This window comes from Polistes fuscatus, unplaced genomic scaffold (genome assembly GCF_010416935.1).
Source record: "Polistes fuscatus isolate 324 unplaced genomic scaffold, CU_Pfus_HIC Scaffold16, whole genome shotgun sequence".
NCBI classification, from domain to species: Eukaryota; Metazoa; Arthropoda; class Insecta; order Hymenoptera; family Vespidae; genus Polistes; species Polistes fuscatus.
In genome coordinates, this window is record NW_025113064.1 from 1,205,577 (window position 1) to 1,214,069 (window position 8,493).

Below are 8,493 nucleotides of genomic sequence, written 5' to 3' on the forward strand. Positions count from 1 at the left end.
ATACATTCTTACATATGTATTCCAACAGAACACACTTCGTACGACCAATATTTGATACTAACGCGTAAACGTACACGTGCATAAGAATAAAATATTCGAAGAGGATGAAAAACGATGAGGATAAGATCGACAAGCACGTTTTATGATGCGTAAGCGTAGCATATTTCTCGGAAAAACTTAACAAGACATATATCTTCCTTTCCTTTTCTTTCTTTCTTCTTTCTGTCTACTCTATCCGACAACACAGAAGCAGCAAAACTGAGATCGCCTTTGGTGCCGGCAGCGATAGCCACGAAGTGCCTTTTTATCGAGTCAATGCTCTATCCTCGGGCCGTTTTATCGAAGGGGATACTTTTTCGCCTCGACTTTGCTAAATCTCGAAGGGACGATGTTTTTTTTTCTATCTCTCTCTCACTCTCTCTCGTATTTGGGTAGGAAGGGAAAGTTACGTCAGAGAATTGGAAAAAAGGGGGAGAAGGGTGAAGGGAAGATGGACGAAAGTCATCCCCTCTTTCGCATTCAAACACTTTACCTCTCCCCCTTCACTCCTGTTCGAAAGAGAGAAAGAGAGACCCCCGGAAGACCAATTTCGCGATACGCGGATACGACGAGACGAGAAATATGGAAAGTCCGCTTTAAAGGACGTAAAATGACCCGGAGGTGGTGGCCTTTATAGACACGTCGAGCCATGTCACCTCTGGCGGTCCATAAACGTGATGTACGCCTGTAGATTTTGTCCCGGGCATCGAGATTGGATAGAGGGAATAGACTTCCCGGATTCTCTCCCTGGGGAATATAAAAAAGAAAGAAAAGTACCAACGGATTTTTCACTCTTTACTTCAAACCATTTTCTATTCCTCGCGAATAAATTCTATCGATACTCCAATATAACGAAATTTATGCTGTGTTCAGGATTAGCTACTGTCGAACGAATTGGTACACAACAGCAATATTAAATCTGTACAACTGTCTACTGTACATTTACTGTACTCTTCAAACAAATACTGCAAAATGCAATTGTTCAAATCATAAGCATAAAACTTGGAAGATGTATGAGAAATATTTTTGTCCCTCACGGACAAAAACAAGTTTTTATTCATTGGGTCTAATAGAAAAGAACAAAAAAAAAAGAGTAATGTAAAGAAAAAATAAGAATAGAAGAAAGGTTGGTCATAATGTTCGAAGTTATCGATAATCGTTCCGGAAAACAAGAAGGGTGGAACGAACGGCCCTTGCGGATTCGCCGTCGTCAACCCTTGATTTTTAGCATCCCTACTGCGAGACTAAGGGCGAAAGCGAGTTCAGATTTATTCCCCGGTGATGCCTCGGGAGACCCTCAACCTAGTCCACCTCCTTCCGAGCCACCCCCTTCCTCTGAACCCCCAACTCCCCCTTCACTACCTTATTCTCATCCTTCTCCGACGGCATGGCTTTATTGACCCTTTATACATCTATTTGTTATGCCGCGGCCCTTTGTGCGACGGTAGACACGGGCTTGAGGGACGATTCCCTCCTCCGCCCCCTCTTCACCGACCCTTCTCTCTCTCTTTCTCTCTCTCTTTCTCTTCTTCTTCCCTTGGCTATATTTGACCAGTATTATAAAAATCAACCGAACAATTTCCTACGTGAAATATTACTCCCGTGCATCCCTGAATATTTTATCACTGTCCACCCCTGAGTTTTCTCTACCCTTCTTCTTTCTTCTCTTTCTTTCTTTATTTCTTTCATTCTGTCTTTCCTTCCTTCCTTCTTTCCTTCCTCTTCCTGTTGAAATACAGAAGGGACGAAGAACTCGACTTTCTCGTTATACGAAATAGAAAGAGAAAAAAAGAATCGAGAATATGAGTAGGGAGGATCAAGGGGATTATTCCGTTTGACTTTTGACATTTCTTCAAATCCAACCTTTTACAAATTTCTATTTGACCAAGAACTCCTAATCGATTCTACATTACCGATTCACATCAAACAATTTTATCGAACCATTCGAATCTTCCATTAATTCTATCATAATTGGGATTTAAACATAAGGAAAAATGATTTGATTACATGTTTTCTACTTATAGATATTAAGAAACAATGTACACGTGTATCGGAATAAGTTCGGTAATAATTGCAGCGAGAACAGCAATATTATAGGAAGTTGAACGTAAGGGTGATTTCGTAAAGTGGACGGAAAGTGGTTTGAGTATGAGATGTTGGAGGAGAAAGGACTGTGTGTTACTGGATGGTATTCCTGTAGGACGGCGGGCTACTAATCTAGCAGAATTATAGACGGTGACGGTAGCTAATTGTCTATCTATATCTGGCCGACATAGGTGTGTCTCAATGGTCCCTCTCGTATGCTGCCCGTATATGCAGACATTGTGTTGTACAACCGTGAGTCCGAGGTCCGACCGTCCGTCAGGCCTCTCCTCTCTCTCTCTCTCTCTGTCCGTCTCTGTCTCTGTCTCTCCTTCTATCTCTCTTACTCACGCTCTTGAAGCAGGTCCCTCGCTCGCATAATGGCCAGGCGGCGTACGTGCATTCCTAATAATGAAGACAACGATAAATCAACGTGGAGAATACGCCCGCGGATGTGCGCCGAATATCCTATGCATAATATCGTGTCATTATCTGCGGCTACCTCGTTCCGTGCGCCACCCGGAGCCCTCAGACACGACTTTGGCCGAGCATTACCGGGGCTGTGCGTTCTCGACGGCTATAATACGTGGTTTGAGTCTTCCTACCCTGAATCTCGTCAACTTGTTTCCTCTAAAACCCACTTAAAGCCTTTAGAAACATATCATATTGCTATACCACTTCTACACCTAACTTCAACTCTAAGTAATTTGAAGTATTCGACTGTTTAAGTTTTTTTTTATTGACTTATGCATACTCGGTATTTTGTACTTCTAAAATATAATTAAAGTGTCAAGAAACAAATGTATTCAACTGCACAAGGTATATACATAATCTAAATTATAATAGAAATGAGTGTTCAATAATTATTCGATACTTTATAATCGAATTTGAGAAGAACCGGATTCAGGGTATACCGACGAAAGTGTTCTGGCAAGAAGAGAGGTAAAGAAAAGAAAAAAGAAACTAAAGAGGAAGAGAACGTTACTCGAGCAGTTTGTTCCGCGTCGGAATTGAGACGAAGGAAAGACGAGACTAGGTTTGAGGTGTACACAAAGAGGATCGCTAGCAACGAAGGAAGAGTCTCGTGGCAGTGAATATCTTTTCGCGTTAGACCACACGATGCGGCACAGGGTACAATCAAGGTAAAATAATATACCGTGGCAAAGAGAATATGAGTGAACAAGCGTAAAACCCAAAGCAAGTGAACTCAAGGCGGATGACAAGAAAACGTAAAAGGAAAGCAATGCAAGCAAGGAGGAAGCAGTATCGTGGAGAAGAAAACGCATAGAAATGGTTCCTCGGTAACCGATATCCAACTGCTAGCACTCAGCTTGGTACGATTCAACGAACACGCGGAATCACGGACTGCCTGCTAAGTACTCTTTTTTCATTATCCCAATGGCTACCATCTCAACTTTTACCTTTCCTCTTTTATCGTAATATCCTTAGTTTACGAATTCTTATTTACCTTACCGGATTTCGTAGCGAGGGTCCACCACATCCGGACTCCTCGTGTTTCATACTACAATACGAAAGATAGAAATAGATATAGAAATAGTGAGATCCTTGAAACCTAATTACAATTAACGAAGGAAACAGTCCTAGTGCAACAGTGAAAAAATAAAAAGACTCGTTAGGGTCATACGCGTGCAACTTGAAAAGATAATTCACTTATTGATATTGATCGAATTTCTGTGATCTTCATTGATACAAGTGGAAACAAATGAATCGATGAAGATTTAGGTAACAAACAGAGAATAGGAACAGTGAATGCGAATGTGAGTGAGAGAGAGATTATATCAGCGTCCCCGCGAAACGGGCCATGTCATCGGCGACGCCGCAATAATTTTGCGGGATGACGTGCCGACCAAAGGAGCATGCATCACTATCCAATACTAATGTACGCTCGCGTCCGGCATATAACGTTGGAAGCGAGCGCGTGCGTATCGTTAACATCGATGCGATCAATCCCACTCAATTAGCCTGATCATTGATTATTGCCCCTATATAATGCAGCGATCCCCTTTTGGCATCTGCACCTGCATTCGCTAGAATACGTTGGTTATTATCCGTCGTTAAATTAGTTAACGAGAGACGAAAGCTTCTACGATTTCAATTTACCCCTTTAAATACCAACGAAACGGTATCCATTTTTTTAAGTGCTTTTTTTACGATCTTTTTATATGTTTGATCGTAAAAATTGAATTAATTCATTGATTTCTATGATTTAGAAAGTAATTCGCAAATCGCGAAAAAGCAAGACAAACGATAATCTGAATGATTCTTTAGAAAAAGACGATCATTCAACGGAGATTATTTAGAACGTCGATGTGAAAAATTTGTAGATAAGTATTAATGAATTTCAGTAAAATTTCACAAGATACGAGAATTTGCATCTGACCGGCAGATCCAGGAGGATACTACCAGAATTGGAGCACGCAAACCGAATCCTAGCTCGGGGGTGTGGTAAGGGCTTTTAATAAAAAGCCACAAGTGGAAAATCCGATAGAAACGAAGTGTACGCAAATATTTTCTCTTTCCCCATCCGGTGGTGGTGGTGGTGGTGGTGGTGGTGCTGTTGGCGCCGCCGGTACCGTTACGGATATGGGTATCAGCATGTTGCTGCTGCTGCTGTTGCTGTTGCTGTTACTATGAGGGTGAATATGCGTGTGGATAGGAACGTGAACACGAATGCATATAGTTGGTGGTATGAGATGGTGTCGAAGCGGTCAGGCGCCGTCGACACATCAAATCGAGTGTGTATCGGTGCTGCAGCTCGCGGTAATATCTTTTGATAACCAATTTGTGCATCGTGCGAGCTCTCTACCTATTCCCGTTCCGCATATCCTCCTATCTACCGGGTGATACTAATATCACGTTAACCACCAACTTTCTCAATTTTTAATTCAAATTACGAGCGCTCAATAATTTATTTTCTTACTATATTTATTTAAAAATGTGTGTCTATTGAAAAAGAATATTAATAAATCGGCACGAATTTTCTTGATCTTAATTTATAATCGTATAATGATATCTTGAAAAGTTCGTACAGAGCCAATATTAAAATGTTTGTTTTTTTTTCCCTAAAGACAAATTATAAGTGTAAAAAAATCCTTTCAACAATGTAAACTATAATTATAGGTCATCGTTGGATCCACGTGATTGTTATAGATTTCTGTCGCATTATCTTGTGACAGAAACAAAATGCTCACCCGTTAGCCGATACAGGTGAAAACGAGCAGCATGCGTATCGATTCCTGACATAAAAGTTCGCACTCGATGTGTTTTTATTTATCGCCTCTCGTCGGACGATGCACGCTCTTTCGTTCCTCATTCTCTCTCTCGTTCTCACTCTCTCCTCCACTCTCTTTCTCTGCCATGCTCCTCGCATCAGCCCTGCCTGTTAAATCGTATTACTCACGTCAGAGGAATTGCGACGTGTAGCTTTTTCTGAACTCTTTTTTTTTGTTCGTTTGCATTGAACGCAATCGGATAGGATTTTTTCATATATATTCCCAATAAGACAATCTTAACTTACTTTCTATTTTCTAAAATCTTTCGATCAATCAATCTAATCCAAGCTTTTAGACTAACGATTAGAAAATGAAACAAATCCGAAGAAAGAATGAAAAAAAAAAAGTATTTCTCCAAAGAATATGTTACACCCTTTTAATAGGATGTTCGATCATTCCGTAAAGTCACGTCATCTGTTCTTGACAATAAGCTCAGTGGTAGTTCGGACATAGGTTGGAGAGATGCATACACCTATCGGATTTCGCACGATTTTAAGCGGCGACGGTCAAACGCACTCGCACGTCGACGACCCTAAAATCTAGATTCGGTAGCGTACCAACGAAGCACTCCCTCGGTGATGTTGGAAGAGCCGTCAATCGGATCCTGGCAACGCGTTCATCGAATGAATGAGAGAGAGAGAGAGAGAGAAACAGACAGAAAGGTAGATAGATAGATAGAGTATCACTTACATGCAAATCCCGAGCTAAAATCTCGCGGCTCGGTACGGCGTTTCGACGAACGCATGAGTCAAGAGTATATGAGGGATGAGGAGAAGAGGGATTTCTATATAGACAGAGAGGGTGAACAGAGCGCGAACCTGTGGTGACGACGCTCGGATTGAGTGAGTGAGAGAGAGAGAGAGATATCGGATTGATGCGATGTATTTTAAGTATTGAGTCGCATTGCAGTGTGATGATGTGGTCAGTGGTTGCATCGCACACCGTCGACAAACCCCAACCCCAATCTAGATTCGGTAGCGTACCAACGAAGCACTCCCTCGGTGATGTTGGAAGAGCCGTCAATCGGATCCTGGCAACGCGTTCATCGAATGAATGAGAGAGAGAGAGAGAGAGACAGACAGAAAGGTAGATAGATAGATAGAGTATCACTTACATGCAAATCCCGAGCTAAAATCTCGCGGCTCGGTACGGCGTTTCGACGAACGCATGAGTCAAGAGTATATGAGGGATGAGGAGAAGAGGGATTTCTATATAGACAGAGAGGGAACAGAGCGCGAACCTGTGGTGACGACGCTCGGATTGAGTGAGTGAGAGAGAGAGAGAGATAGAGAGAAATCGGAGGGAGAGGCGCGATGTATTAATTACCAGTATTGATGTCCATTTGCAGTGAATTGATGTGTGGTCAGTGTTGCATCACGCGCAGGGGTCGACCAGCCGAAACACACCGTGTGCGCAAACCCCAACCCCAACCTCAGCCCCAGCCCCAGCCCCAGCCCCAGCCCCAATTCCAAACCCTAGCGAAAAGCTAGGGACGGGATGAGTCCCGCATTGAAACGCGGGACGATATGCGAGAGTACACGGAAGGTGGATCGACTGACCAACGTCGATCGCACGTATCGATATACACCACTCTTGATCCTTCCGCGACGCTTTCCTGCGATACTGATCCTCCCTTCTGCATACGGATGTTACCGACTGATATTCTCGGCTACTACTGGTTATCTTATGATCCATAGATTACTTATCAAACGTCTATTAAAAATTTCAACCTAGAGTTGATAACATGACAAGGAACAGTTTTATGATTTCTGTTAATATCTGATAGATAATCTAACGCTCAATACTGTATTCGAAATAAAATTCATTACTAAAACCAAACAAATATATTATCGATATTAATGGAAACTTATGAAATTTTTTAAAAATAAGTTCAAATAAACGGATGACAATAATTCTAATGTGAAATATGATTGTGATAAGTGCAAGGAGGATGAACGAGTAAGTATATAAGTATCAATTAAATATTAGTATAGAACTGGTTTTCCCAAGACGATCGTTGGACACCGTTTCAGTGTATAGAATCGGCCGTTAAGATTTATGACCGTCCTGGCATGGTCCCCGGTCTTTAGCCGCTTATTAGCATGCGGTATATCACAGCTAGCGGACCGGCCAGGGTCCGCGACAATAATTAGATAGATACGAGACATAGACGGTACGGGAATGGAAACGGGGACGTAGATGAAGCTAGGTAGAAGAGGCGGTGGAGGAGGAGGAGGAGGAGGTATCTGCGTTCGCAGAGACATACGCCAAGAGAGAGGAGAAACTGTAGGGAGGAGTGCACACGAGAAGGAGATATACAGGAAGAACAGAGAGAGAGAGAGAGAGAATGGCAAGCTGGAAACAGCCACCACAACGGTGGTGCGTCGTATGCAAATGATGACGTCACACAATACCACCCTCCACGTCGAGAGAACTATAGACAATGCATCCGCACGGATAGATCTCGTTCTCAGCGAAGTTCCAGAACCAGAGTTGCTACCTCTCTGAGTATGGACTCGCACCGTTTCTGCCAGATTCTAGCAAATGTCAGAGAGAAATAGGGAGAGGGGGAGAGAGAGAGAGTAGGATAGAGAATCATGAAGGGAAGAGAATCAGGGTGAAGGAAGGGGTATGCATTGCAAGTAGACCGACGAGACACGAGACCGGTGTGTGTCACGGTACGGGATCATTACGACGCGTGACGATGGATTTCGCGAAACAATACTTGAATACGGCCTCTTTCATGGATCCACACCACGCGTGTTGTTGCTGGAGTAGGATCACGCGCGCGGAGGAGTCCCACGGCCACGATTTAAACTCCAAAGCGATGACTCGCACGCAGGAGCTTTTGTACAAGCAGCTCGAGAGAGAGAAAGATAGATACGGGTCCGACCCGACACGATGTTAACGCAACGGAACGCAACGCAACGTAACGCGGATCGTCTGACGCGATAATGTTCAAGCTCGACTCCGCGAGTGATGATGTTGTTGTTGTTCGAGCAATACGAGCTCGCATTTACGCTCCTATTTATTTAAAACAAAGAAGGTACCCCGGTGAAGGGAGAGATGTGGATCTACT